Here is a 15165-nt window from a genome sequence, read left to right on the forward strand (position 1 = left end):
CAGCATCTGTCTTTCTATAAACCAATGGGCCATTATCTTGTAAATAATTCTGATTAAAATCTAGGAATCTCCCCAAACAAACAGAAGGGGAGCTGATGGTGAGGCAAGGCAAAATGTTGGGCTCTTTTGTGTCTTGATGCACAGGTTTGAGGATGAGCATCTACAGGTAGTCCTTGACTTACGACAGTTCATTTGTTGACCGTTCAAAGTTACATCACTGGGAAAAAAAAACGTGACTTATGACCATTTTTCACACTGATGATGGCTGCAGCATCCCCCATGGTCACATAATCAAAATTCATATCCTTGGCAACCGGTTCATATTTATGATGGCGGCAGTGTCCCATGATCTCCTTTTGTGACCTCATGACAAGCAAAAATCAACGGGGAAACCAGATTCATTTCACAGACAGGTTACTAACTTAACAAATCCAATGATTCGCTTAAGAGTCGGGGACAAGAAAAGTTGTAAGATGGGGGCAAACTCCCTTAACAAATGTTTCACATAGCAACAAAAAAAACTGGGACTCATTTGTACTCTTAACTCAAGGACTACCTGTGGTGAACAAGCTCCTGTGAATTTCGAAAAGTGTTTCAGTAAAACTAGTAGGAAAACAATATGCAAATGAAATAGCTCAGATCTTTGTCCTAAAGATGGCTGCATCTCTCAGCACATCCATCTCGTTATCTTCATTAGTTAAATAATATAGTAACATTGGAGTAACAGCTTGGCAAATAAATAGACTTGGCAGAAATCCATTTTATAAAGTTATGTAGTCGAAACAAAAAATAATAGTCTGAATTTAAGACAATGCATTGTTTAGGTGGCTACAAGGGGGGAAGAAAAATCCATCTGCTTCTTTTTCTGCCTTCTTAACAAATTTAACATGTCCCTGTCTTATATGAGGGAAAACAAATCTTCCTTTGAAATAGATGCTTGGAATAAGTATAACATTTGTAACAGAATCTAAGAGTACTATATGTTTGAAGTAGTGCCACCCATAAATTTTACAAATTATTTTGCCTTCCAGTCCTCAAGCAATTTCACGAAAGACTATTTACTTTCAATTTTTTTCTTCAAAGGAGAACAGAATTTCAATGAAATTTTCAAGTCTGTCATAGGTCCTCTGGCCTACTTCATGATGATTTTAGGAGTAGCCTTGCCTTTTCCCTATGCAATCTTTTCTCCAGGAGTCTGAAAATTATCCCATCGCAAGAAGCTCAAGGAATCATCTCATTGGATTTTTTTTTTTTCAGATTTGGGTTCACTAGAAAGCAAAAATGATAGAATAAAACCCCGTGAGATTTATACGGGCAACTAATACGGGCAGACTAGAAATATCAGTAGGTGAGAGAGGCTGGCCACTTACCGTTTGCCCTTACTGAAGTGCATGTGGGGGACGGGCTCACACAATGAATGATTACACGTGTTTCAATTTTGCCCCGTTGTACCTTCTGAAGGACTGTGTGAAATTTCACTGCAGAATTAGCACCATGGGTAGCACCAAAGCCTTTGGTTCACGTGCTGGGGTCATGGTTTGACTAACAATATCCTGTCCATTAAGGCGTAATCCACATTGATCTGGGTTACACTTATGCTCATTAAAACAACCCATTGTAACACGTACACTGGTCCTTTAATAGAATGGCACCAGTTGAGTATGGACAACAGTATTTATACTTTTGCCTTCTTCGACAAAAGGAACACGATCCAAGGTATCCTAACGTATTTGGTCTGAGGAATGCATTAATTAATTAATTAAAAATCTAGGATATTTATATCTTACTTTCTCCCTTAACAATCATGTACCATTTTCAGAAATAGAATTAAATCATACTCGGTTTTTAAATGGAGTTTAACTCGAATGGGTGTGTCAGTGGAATATTTTATGGTTTGGCTCTTATTAATTGCTCCCTTTGTTGTGATTCTTGAATAGAATAGAGCTGGAAGGGACCTTGGAGGTCTTCTAGTCCAGCCCCCCACTTAAGCAGAAGAACCTATGCCATCTCAGACGAGTGACTGTCTAGCCTCTGCGTTGACTACATTGTCAACATATGCCTAAAGTTGTCTTTCTTGAAAAATTGTAAAGTCTTTTTTTAAAAAAAACAAACAAAAACAAAATAGAAATAAAATAGAGGGTGATAGACTTCTAGTTAACTGATCGTAAATTCACTGAGAATGTATAGATAACTATGCACTGTCCATCATTTAGAAATCCAACTTTTTATTCTGTTAAGAGAGAGAGAGAAAAAAAAACATCCTTTCAAATAGAGGATATTAATGGGATAATCATACAGCTACGAAGGGGGAAAGGGGTCACAATGGCTCAGTGGTTAAAGACGCTGCGCTTGTCAGCTGGAAAGCCGATAGCCTGTGTTCAAGACCTGAGCACAGCATGACAGGGTGAGCTCCCTTTACTTGCCCCAGTTCTTTTCCACCTAGCAGTTCGAAAGCATGCAAATGCGAGTAGATAAATAGGTACCACTTTGGTGGGAAGGTACAGTAGCAGCGTTCTGCGCACCTCAGTTTATAGTCTGCTGGCCACATGAGTATGGAACATTGTTGGACAACGCTAGGTCCTTCATTTAAGAAAGGGAGATGAGCACCGCCCCCTAGAATCGGACGGGATTGCACAGGGGAAAGAAACCTTTACCTTTAAGGAAGAAGAAGAGTGCATTCTGTTCTTTAAATGTGGGTGAGTTCCAAAGTTGAAGATGAAGAGACTAAGAATGGAATGCAGAACCTTACAATTTTGCAACAGGTCGACTTCCATCAGTTGTACTCTTGCAGAAAGGGTTAACCGTGCGTGGGTGTGAAGTCCATTAATCTTGCATAGCGAAAGAAGGTCTTCATGGATAAAGACACTTGGACTAAAGCGATGGATCAATTTCCCTTTTCTTTCTTCCTAATTTTTCAGTTTTTGCCAGACCTGTGAATGATTTACTTTGCAACTTTGCTGAATTAAAGGTCAATGGTTGTAGCTGAGGTCTTGTGCTCATGAATCATTAGTGGGCAACAGAGTGACTTCTGGTCAACCTACTGCATGTATTTGGCCTTCTACAAGTGTTCTGATTAGCCTGTGTTTTTCTGACATGCCTTAAAATTCAAACCAGCCAGAAGAGATCCTCTGTGTATTTGAAATATCCTACTCCTGAAAAAAGAAGTTTTATTTAACAGGAAGCCTTGTGAAGGGAGATACTATATCATGCTGTTTCAAGAAACAAATAATAAACCCATCTGTAACCACACCCAATTAAAATATTAGATTGAAAATACATATGGAAAAGAAATTCCCTTGGGAACAATTGAATTAAATTAAGGCTACAATCTTAAATAGACTATTCTAAAGTAATGTTTGTTGAGGTTACTGAAAATTGCTTCTGGGCTGAATGGATTTCATCTGAACACATTCAACCTGGCCAAAAGATGAAAAATAAATAAATAAAAGAGTTCAAAATTCCAGTGTGCCTTAATTAATTTCACTTCCTGGGTAGTATGAAGAATTTGGATTTTCAACTCTATAATTTATTTCACAATGAATTTGCTAGATGTTCCTTGTTTTCAAGGGGATCTATGTCTGTCAAACATTACTTATTTCTGCTCCATTCTGACGTTCAAAATTCTGATTATCTGAACTAATCCTGCAGTATATTGGGGGGGGGTTTCCCCCATTCCTTTATGGAAATGTCTAGGGGATCATAAGACTCTGGATTAAATGAATGGACCTACATTTGCAGCTAGGTAAGAAATATTACATCTCTCCTCTGCCTTGTGTGTGTAAAAGGAGATCTTCCACCCCCACCTCTAAATACCCAGCTCCTAATTCTAAAAGCAATTTCCTGGCAAAGGAAGATGTTCTTCAAGAAATGGAAGACCAAACCATCATAAATTTACAAACTTATTACACAGTTCTAATAGTTCATTGTATTGACATTCTACTGCAAACAATCCAATGTTTCAGCCTATGTAAATTAGCATATAAAAGCAACAGTTGGGTAAAATCCTTCTTAGGATGAACTAGAATGTCATGAAAGAGTGTACATGTTGGTGAGTTCCTTTGAACTCTTCAATTGGGAAGAATTCAATTTTTTTAATTTATGGGTTGTTTCGGGTATTTTTGGGGTGATATATATGAAGGTCTTTAGAAAGATGTTTTGGGTGGTTTTTTTTCCATCATGAACCAGCTATCTTTAAGAAGTAATTTAGAATGTACATCCAAAACCACTGCAAGCTGTGAAGATGGAAAATCAATGACTTCCATTTGTCAAAGCAATACTTATCAACAGCCTGAGAAGTGCTCTATTCTTCAGTGTTAAAAAGAAATCCTGTGAAGCAAATCTCTAAATAAAATGTTGCCAAATCTATATGTGGATCACTTATAGCTGATATGTAACTGGGAAAAAACCCCACAGAAAAATGTTCTGTGTTAATTTCAAAAGCAAAATCAGATCCTTATACAATGGTGACATAGCTTTCATGACCCAGTGTTCTGATTTCAGCTCCGTTGTTATAGCATCAGATGTAGAATTCCTATACACAAATATTCCATTGTGCAGCTGGGATATAGTCTTGTCATTCTTACAAACCAATAAAATCCAATTGAGGAGTGAAGATGTTATTTACAAGTTCAACCTTCTGACTTTTTTCAGTGTTGGATGTTTTTGTTTAAAAGGATTGCTATCCAGAGGAAGTGCTGAGAGAGAGAGAGAGAGAGAGAGAGAGAGAGAGAGAGAGAGAGAGAGAGAGAGAGAGAGAGAGAGAGAGAGAGAGAGAGAACAATCTCACACTGAGTCTGGATAAATGTTAGTTATCTCACAAATGCTGTATTATATTCCCAAGCATTCCAAAATAATATAATTGTTCAACTGGTGAACTACAGATTTTTCTCAGTATGACACAGAACACTTAAATGTCAGGTCCTGACTCATGGTGTTTGGATGGTATTAAAAATAATAATAACCTACCAATATGTTATTCAAAACTGGCAGCGTTAAGTAAGATATTGAACGGGAGGAAGAAGAGAACAGAAATATATAATTAGGAGATAAGCCACTGAAAAAACCTCTCAGGTATAGGCTAAATTCTTCTGGCAAGCCCCCTATCAACAGAATGGCCGTGATGGGTATTCAGCATGGTTCACAACTCTACCACCATCACGTTCTTCTACCTTTGCCAAGTTCCAACCTGAAAAGTTGACACTGTGCCCTTAAAAATTTCGTATGAAGCTGGAAATGGGGAATCAGCAGTGACTTCTGCCTTCTGTCTGCCTTGCCTGTACCTCCTGCTACAGCCAGGAAAAAAACAAAAACTTGTAAATATGTCACCCAACAGAAAAGAGAATGGGATAAGTTTGGAAAGAGATAGGTGGGAAAAAGAGAGAAATGATCTGCCTCTTCCCCCTTTATTTGGCATCATGTGACTCTTCAGGCCTGCTCAGTTATGCTTGATGTCCTGCCATGAAGGTCGAGTTCATCTCCAAGGCATTTTCTCAAACCCACTTAAACACAGGCTTCTTTCACCAATTATTAAGTTATTAAGATGTGAGGAAGGGAAGGGGAGGAGAGGGGAGGGGAGGGGAGGGAGGAGGGAGGGAGGGAGGGAGGGAGGGAAGGAAGGAAGGAAGGAAGGAAGGAAGGAAGGAAGGAGGGAGGGAGGGAGGAAGGAAGGAAGGAAGGAAGGAAGGAAGGAAGGAAGGAAGGAAGGAAGGAAGGGGCTTTTACATAAGGTATTTGGAGGAAAAAAACCAACCATTTGCTCTGCTCAGTTTTCTGTTTAAAAAGAGAAGGGAAAAGAAAAGAAAGAAAGAAATACTTCAAGCCGGATTTTGTCTTTCAGGTTTTTGACAGTTCAGCTGTCGAGTGGATTAACAAAATGAGTCCAAACTATACTAATGTTTAACAGCTTTTTAATTTTATTAGCAACACCAAGATAAGTTATTGAAGCATTGTTTTTAGTATTGTTTTACATTCCATTCAGAAATGACCTAACTTGGAACTCCATATACATTTAAAGATAAAGGGTGACACTTATTCAGAAAGCAACAATCATTAAAACTTACATGCCTTCATTACCAAGAAACCTTAATATATTTTCTAATTACTTCCAACAATACTCTATTTCAAAGCACATGATAACCCAGCAGAAGTTTACACATTTCACTTCAATCACAGGTTTTAAACTGTGGTCGTCAGTGTGTTATTCATTGAATTTCACTGTCATTTCTTGACGAAGGAAAAAAATAATAATAATCCAGTACCCAACATATTAAACTGGAATTATTTTCTCAAAAGAATATGAAAAAAGATAACTACAGTCGTTTTTTCCCCCTCCTAAAGTATTACAAAATTTGAAACTCGTTCAAACTGAAGTAGAAATGACAATAAATAACCTTTTAAAAAGGAAGGAACTTTTCACTTGTATGGAAATCCATACTTCTAAACTCATATGCCTACATTACAGAACATATACAAACCCTTTCATTTCGTATTGCTGCAATTACATGTTATAGTGAACACACATTATAATTCCTACTGACAAATATATAGAAATTCCTCTTTGATTTAAAGAGTTAACAGAGCAACAGGTATAATTACACTTGTGCCAAGTGACATGATAATTTAGGAACAAGAAGGGGAAGAAAAAAAAGCAGCAATTCAGAAATGCAACAAGATTACACATTTTTACAAGAATAAAAGGAAATCCAAAATAGCTGTTCTTATTTTTATTTTTATTTTTTTAAAAAAAAGTTATTGGGGTCTCTATATATGACATAAAATTCAGATCAAAACAATGACATATGACTGCTTTATCATCTTGAATGACTGCCGTTCCAGTCTCACTCCACACATCTGAATATCCTACTGGTTTTCATAAGAATTACACAAGTTTTCTGCTAAATTACAGCCTACATTTTTATGCTATTTGTGGTTTAGTATGATAATTTAAGTTATACAAAACCATGGTTTGAATACAGTACTTTAAATACTTATAGTCGTATTGCAACTAAAAGAACAATGAATGAGATCAAAGGCTAACTTTTCTCATTTTTTGGTACACTTGGATTAAGCCAGGGGTGTCCAATCTTGGCCATTTTTTAAGACCTGTAGACTTCAATTCCCAGAATTGATGAAGTCCACAAGTCTTAAAGTTGCCAAGGTTGGACTCCCCTGGATTAAAGACATCAGATGTCCCATATTTGGAAAAACTGGCCCTGGTTTGAATGACTATAGTAGAATAATCCAGAATGCTAAAAACAAATTATTGTTGCTGAATTGTCTAAAAGACAATTTCATTTAACTTTTTAAAAAAATCTTCCAAAACTATAGTTTAATGATCTTATAGCTGCGATTTGAATTACACTCTAGATGCTTGAGTTTATAGTCTTAAGACATTGAATATTTTGGTCATAATAATTTCCCAAGAAATCAGATTAAACCTACTGCGCTATATTCTTGTCTGTATTGGAGCATGGTCTTAAAATTGAGTTGCATATAAAGGAATACTAGAAACTGTCTGTCTTTGCATAGAACAGAATGCCAAGGGTTATTGTACTTGTATCTAGAAGTGACTACAGCTTGACTGTGCTTGAAAGTGGAAGGCACAAAGACTGCCACTGAATGAGTGCTCTGGAAGTACAGAAATTGTTTTGATCTAAACACCATCATTTATTACAATATTGGATCCTCTACTTAATTTGGAATAGCTATTGTTCCTTTTTTGTGCATTTCAAATGACTTCCACAAATGAGATCCTAGATTTACACTGTGATGAGATGGAACCTGATTCTAATGTCTTGTCCCTTACTCTCATTCCAAATAACTAGCTAACTCTGGAGTAATGCAAATGTTGCCTGTTTTGTATGAAAAATGCATATCTGTCTCTGGAAACTGGGACTCAAAAGACTGCTGGATTTTTCCAGTCAACTTCCCAGTTCTGAACTGGAAAGATCAGGGGAGCCTTTGATTATAGCCAAACATTCTAACTTTGATATTTGTCTTGTTTGAAATCGGAAGACTCACTGAACTCTAACGTGAGATAGCCAAAAATATATTTAATGTTAAAGAATGGTGAAGTAATATTGCAACTGTCCCTGGATGAAAGGCAGAAGAGCTTGGCTTCTCTGCTAGGAAGTCACTGTTGATTCCGACAGTAGCTTTTTTGAGCCAAAAATGTGCAGCAAAAAGGAAAGTAACATAAACAAGGCTAAATGTCAACAGTGTTTGCAGACTTACTGACACCGTCCATTTGTTTGTATTCAAACGACTAGTGAACCATTTGGCAAATGCTGGGCTAGACACAGATCGGCCCTTTTATCCAGGAGTGCAAAACTACATTGGGTTGTTGGCATTCAACTTAATTAAAAAAGGAGGAAGGCCGTTTGAGTTGGGTTGGATATTGCCACGCAAATAGCAATGCATTATCTACAACAGCAGCTGAAGGTCCAAAACTTGGAGCCAACTTTTGATCTCTGTTGACATAGACAAACATGAGGCGCAACTTCATTAGGAGCAAAGAAAGTTGATTCAGAAGGAGGACCTCCAGGAGCTGGCTTAAGAGTCAAGGGTGTCATCGAAATCTCTCTCAATGGTGAATAATTTTGCAAAAATACGGGTCCCTCTTAGAAGATGGGACATATATGTATAGTGTGTGTGTATACTTGAAAGTGATAGATCACATATGTTTCCCTAGGGCAGGGGTCTTCAAACTTGGCCCTTTTAGAACTTGTGGACTTCAACTCCCAGAATTCCTCAGACATTGTGACATTTGGATCACAAATGTGCCTGCCTGTTAGATATGCACACTGAAGACACAAATCTCTTTCTTGGGGGAAAAAGAAAAGAAAGGAAAAAAGAAAGGGTTTTTGGAGGGGTGAGTCTTTGCTTGCCATTAAAAAAAAATCACGTAAAATATTCTTGAAATAAATTGGTTGGAGGGCAGTTTAAGCATGATACCTTATTCAGTAATAAGGGTATGGATTTTATTGAATCATGCCCTCTCCCTAGAGTGTATGAAATAATATGAGCTTGCTCAATAGTCCTTTATTAATTCTTCTTGTGGCTTAAATTTAACATGAAAATCTGTATATCTTACCATATTCCTGCAAGCAACATTCGCTTTTGGAAACAATGGGATGCTGGAATAAAGTTTAGGAGAAACTTAAAAATCAGAAGGGGAAAAAAAAGTATGATGGACAAAAATAGTCAACTAGGCTCTAAATGTCTAAAAAGGCACATCAGGTTTGGGATGTTAGTCAGTAGGCGATAGAAGCAGATTGTGATATTATCTGCATTTTTCTAGATAAAGAGCAATCTTAGGGAAGGATCAGGAGCATCTCTCAAAAGCATGAAATGATAAATTGAGTATGTATATTGACTGTATAGAATTCAGGTTTTGATGCACCACTACTAATATTGTATACATGCCTTTTCTAAGAAAAACCTATCAGGTACAATGTGGCTAGTTCTCAAGGAAACAAAGGTCCTATTTAGTTAATGCTAGCCAATGCCAAGTGCTGTGAAATAGATCCATGAAGACAAAAATGTTTAGGCTCATCTCCTCCCTTCCTTGGAAACATAATTTTGAATGCCCATTCATAATATTAATTAAAAAAGAGGTAGCAGATACTGAGTGAAATACACAATATTCTATTAAATACACCCTCTTGATGTGCTAAGATTGCTATCTGTGAAAGAGGACCAATAATATCTAGTAAACCCACAAAGGTGTCTTCATATAAGCCAAAATGTGTCCTAAAATGAATTATTAAGTATTCTATTATTAAGAAAGACACATAACAAGAAAAAAGTCAGAGGACATGACTACTCCAATTACCTGTATTCTCCTCTCTATATTTCTGCTAATCACTTAAATATGCTTTGGAAGAATAGAATAGAATAGAATAGAATAGAATAGAATAGAATAGAATAGAATAGAATAGAATAGAATAGAATAGAATAGAATAGAATAGAATAGAATAGAATGGAATGGAATGGAATGGAATGGAATGGAATGGAATGGAATGGAATGGAATGGAATGGAACGGAACAAAATAGAGATTAGAGAATAGAATAGAATAGAATAGAATAGAATAGAATAGAATAGAATAGAATAGAATAGAATAGAATAGAATAGAATAGAACAGAACAGAACAGAACAGAACAGAATAGAAAATATGGAATAGAGCAGAATAGAATAGAATAGAATAGAATGGAATGGAATAGAATGGAATGGAATGGAATGGAATGGAATGGAATGGAATGGAATGGAATGGAATGGAACGGAACAAAATAGAGATTAGAGAATAGAATAGAATAGAATAGAATAGAATAGAATAGAATAGAATAGAATAGAATAGAATAGAACAGAACAGAACAGAACAGAATAGAAAATATGGAATAGAGCAGAATAGAATAGAATAGAATAGAATAGAATAGAATAGAATAGAATAGAATAGAATAGAATAGAATAGAATAGAATAGAATAGAATAGAATAGAATGGAATGGAATGGAATGGAATGGAATGGAATGGAATGGAATGGAATGGAATAGAATAGAATAGAATAGAATAGAATAGAATAGAATAGAATAGAATAGAATAGAATAGAATAGAATAGAATAGAATAGAATAGAATAGAATAGAATAGAATAGAATAGAATAGAATGGAATGGAATGGAATGGAATGGAATGGAATGGAATGGAATGGAATGGAGCAGAGCAGAGCAGAGCAGAGCAGAGCAGAGCTGGAAGGGACCTTGGACGTTTTCTAGTCCTGACCACTTCAGACAAGTGACTATCCTGTCTCTTCTTAAAGAACTCCAGTGATGAAGCACTCACAATTTCTGAAGGCAAGCTGTCCCACTGAAGTGGTGGAAGTGGTGTGAAGTGAATAAGTGGTGTGTACTAAACATCATAATCTAAAGTATATAGTGGTTCACAATCCGTTGCCTCTCATACCTTTGCAGACAGAAACACGCACCTTATTTTGCTTATCATAAAGCATCTTTCAGCTCAAATGCATATAAAGTCCTACAGTGATCTATCTATCACCAACTCAAAATAAACTTTTCAATCTCACGCTAAACTGATTCCAAACTGTTGCTGGCTACTTCAACAATTTATGCAAGTGAAGCAAATTTGAATGAAAGCGTAGATTGCTTGTGCCTGATGCATGATGCTGAGTTGAAAATAAAGTAAGACACAAGTAAGTGTATGTGTATGTGTGTGTTTGTGTACAAGTCTGAGTCAACTGCACTTTTACAATGTGATATGTGACTAAACCCTAAACCATACTTAGTTTAATGAAAGACATTGGAACAAAACCCATCGTTCTTAACTATGATATTGCTTTGAGTTTGCTACTAATGCTAATGAAACCAAGAAATATATCATACGATTATAGTCTCCCAAAATAAAATAATAAAATAAAATCCAAAATAAAATGTGAATGCTTAAAGCAGGGGGACAACTGACTGTCTTGTGCATTAGTAACCACTTTTATCTGCGTTAGGAGTGATTTGATTGAGGGGTGAGCTGATTCCTTTATGTAGTAGACCAGGGGTCTTCAAACCTGGCCATTTTATGACTTGTGGATTTCAACTCTCAGAATTCCTCAGCCAGCGTGCCTGGCTGAGGAATTCTGGGAGTTGAAGTCCACAAGTCACAAAAGGGCCACGTTTGAAGACCCCTGATGTAGACTATTAATAAAGACACCATTGCTTCCATATTAAATGAATCATTCAGGTTAGGGGCAATGAGAATAACATATAATTGGAGGAACAAGGTGAAATGAAACTGAGGCATTTTCCCAGTTATTCCAAACTTGAAAAAATAATAATGAATGTCCCTATTATATAAGCTGAGTTTCATAATCTAGATTTGCACTATTAGGAACATTTTAGTTCATCAACTAGGAATGAGCAGAAATTACACAGACATTATTTAAGAAGCAATCCATTGCATAACCTGAGATTCCAAATAATTGTGTGCCCCCACCCCAATGTTTTGGGTATGAGCCCCAAATCCAAAATTGTTATCAATTTGTATTTATAATATTACCCAAAGAGAAAACATTAGCTATATTAGCTATATTTAATTTGAACTAAATTTAGAGATGAATTGAATTAAAGCAATTTAATTAATTTAATTTTTTTTGTCCCAGTCCTGCCCTCTACTCGTTTTATTTTTTTCAACCCAAACGTGCGTCAGAAAGAAATTAAATAAAGGGACTATCTGTCCATTGGTCCATCCATTAGCAGAGTAACTCTACAGAAACATAGCAAAGCCAGACCAGATTTGGTGTGGAGAGAGAGGTTGCTCAAGAGAAAGATTGAGAGAAAGAAAGAATGTGTTTTTAAAAAATCCAGGAAACATTTCCTCCAATCCTTCCCTATTGAAGAAACAGCTGGGTAAGGGGCTCATAATGTTGCCTTCTACTCTATTCTAAGACTCCTTTGCCCTTCCTTTCTTGTCAGGTGGAACTGAGAATTGGAACTGCTTTTAAACAGGCTGGAAAAAAAATTGCAGAAGAAGTTAAATCTCTTTTCAGATTTTACAATATATAGCCAACCCTTTCCATCTAACAAGTATTCAAGCCAACTAATTTTTCTTCAAAAGTCAGTTGTGAAAAGATGGTTGATCTTTACTAAGGGTTGGAAAAACACCTATTCTTTTTCACCTCGGATGCTCCGAGTTTTCATAAGGTGGGAATCTGTGGATCACATGCTTCTCAGCAGCAGATACATACCAAGAAAAATACATGGGGAATACCCAAAATCAATCTACCAAACTGTGAAGTAATACTGAGTTTTGTCTGTACTCTATTTGCAAATGATGAGATCTAGGTTAGTCATAAAGCAAGGATTGCATTGGCATTCCGTTGGCCAAGAAACTGGTTGAATTGGGCTGAAAAGGATGCAGGTGGAAATATTTGCTTAGTTTAGTGATACCTGACATGAGTCTTCTATTAGCTCCCAAAAGACCGGCTTCTTCAAACCTTCTAAATTCAACTCAAGGAACAGTAATTCTCTCTTCTCCCTCCCTGCCCCTGACCCAGGTTGGTTTTCATTTAAATGATACCTTAGCTGTAAATCTAATAACATGTTTTGAATGAGTATCCATTGAAGGTTCATCCCTTATTACAGTTGTTTACATGTATCTTTTGAGGAAGCATGCATTTGGCGCACTAAACATCACAAAACACCAACCAGCAAATATTTTCTGGCTTCTACTAGGAAATCCCATCAATCTGCTTCTCTACGATCAGACCAAACAATACTCCTGTCCAGACAGTGGCTGAGAAATATGAAGAGGAGGAGAAAGGATATTATACTTTGAATACAGTCCTGCCCTGAAATTAGCAAGTCGGAGAGATCATAGTTTAGTTTCTTTGGGAAGTCCCCTTTTTAGAATGATGAGGTGGAATAGCTATTAAAAGGAGAGAAAGTGGGGGTTTTAATTTGCATAACATTAACAGCTGTCAATATTTTTCAAACTGTCAGAAATCCCAGAGTGGGCATTTTCTCTCCCCCTCCCCGCCCCCGGCCTTTTTTTTTTTTTTAAAAAGGAATTTGGAAAGCATTCTTTGCTCTGCATAGTTACAGATTCTGAGCTTAGAATGGTAAATGTGATTGGTTCCAAGTTCCCCGAATGTAACACATTATAGGTCCATGCAACGTGTAGCTTCAGCGAATTCTTGAAACTATATATGTTGATGACCTGATGCCTTAAATGTCATGAATTCAGAAGCTCAATTTTTTTCCTCTCTCTCCTTTTAAATTAAAAATAATACTCGTGGGTGAATTTGAAAGCATCCTTCAGATGGCTTGCCAGACATATAGCAAAGGACTCGTTCTGCTGCCTCATTTGATCTATTTATTCTTCTAAGTGGCAAATAAAGAATCAGAGAAGGGGAAACCACTGTGAAACCTCTCCTGCATGTATTCAATTCTAATTCAGTTGCTAACTTCTGCCATGGAAACCTTTCCCTTGATGGAATAACTTCTTCCAATTTAGGAAATCAATGGGGGGGGCACATTTTTGAAATAAACTCCCTCGCGTATTTTTGAGATATGCAGTTTGAATGGGGTGGAATTGTGAATGGCAAACTTGAAAGGAATGACATAAGTTGTCTCTCTGACAACCCATAATATTTGTAAGCTGCTTTCTCTTGTTTTACCCGTTGAGGCTCATTAGACATAACTTAAGACTATGTGCTTTTGCTCAGTGAAGACTTGTTCCTGCTTGATGCTGTGCTCTCACAAAATGAAGCATTTCAGTACATGTGCAGCTAAACCTTCAAAGCATTTCTTTCATGATAGGAGTGGTATCCATCTAGCAAAACTGTGAATGCATTTGTATGCTCCCCACCTATCCCCAAACTGGAGCTGACACGTCGGATTATCACTTATTTGGGGTGACAATTGCCATTAACTGGGGCGACTGGAATGTTGACATTTCTTTTCCTGCAATGTTGCAACGCATGCTTTTTGCAGTCCTTTCTGTTCTTGAAGAGTGTAAAGTAGACATTAAAAGATGGATTAATAGAATCCTCAGATCTCCATGGTTGTTGCATTTTGCATCAGAAGGGGATCCAGAAGGACTATGAGCTTATTTTTTTTTTTTGCTGATGAGTTATATGGTGATCAAAGGAGGAAAAAAAACCTTAACTAAAATAAGTCATGAATAAAAAGGGTATTAAATTTCTCTGTGGATATTGGAGTCCCCAAGTGGTGGCTCTTAAACACGTCAACTTCCAAATCTGCCCACAATCAAAATCCATCCTGCCAAAACTACATGGCAATTGTGTGTGTGTCACATGTTGAAGTTCTTCGCCCTGGCTAGACAAATTGACAACTCCATATACTCAGACAAATCTAGAAAAAAAAATATCCTGCCATTTGGTGACTCCAAAAATCATACTTTACTGCAAAATAGTAACTATATAAATATACTCAAGAGTAATAACAATTTTGGATTTTTACATTTTAATATATGTGTCTATCATATTCATTATATTATTTGATGATCACACTATTTCCGGTAAGAAAACTGAAACGGTAAGTGGTTTAATTTTTGAAAATAATGAAAGGTTATTGTCTGATGAGGACTTTCAAAATTTCCCTATAAAAATATAACTACATATTGGAATAACTCACTGGATTTTTTT

At 36.6% G+C, this 15165-nt stretch overlaps 1 protein-coding gene across 1 annotated transcript in view; it reads right to left on the reverse strand.

Moving 5' to 3' along the window:
- Nucleotides 1-15165, reverse strand: part of ZNF536 (zinc finger protein 536) — a gene marked incomplete at both ends in the record, with an annotated part of 207877 nt that overhangs the window by 118353 nt on the left and 74359 nt on the right. The gene's annotated exons all lie outside the window — the stretch shown is intronic.

This window comes from Vipera ursinii, assembly GCF_947247035.1.
Source record: "Vipera ursinii genome assembly, chromosome: 10".
In the NCBI taxonomy this organism is placed as follows: Eukaryota; Metazoa; Chordata; class Lepidosauria; order Squamata; family Viperidae; genus Vipera; species Vipera ursinii.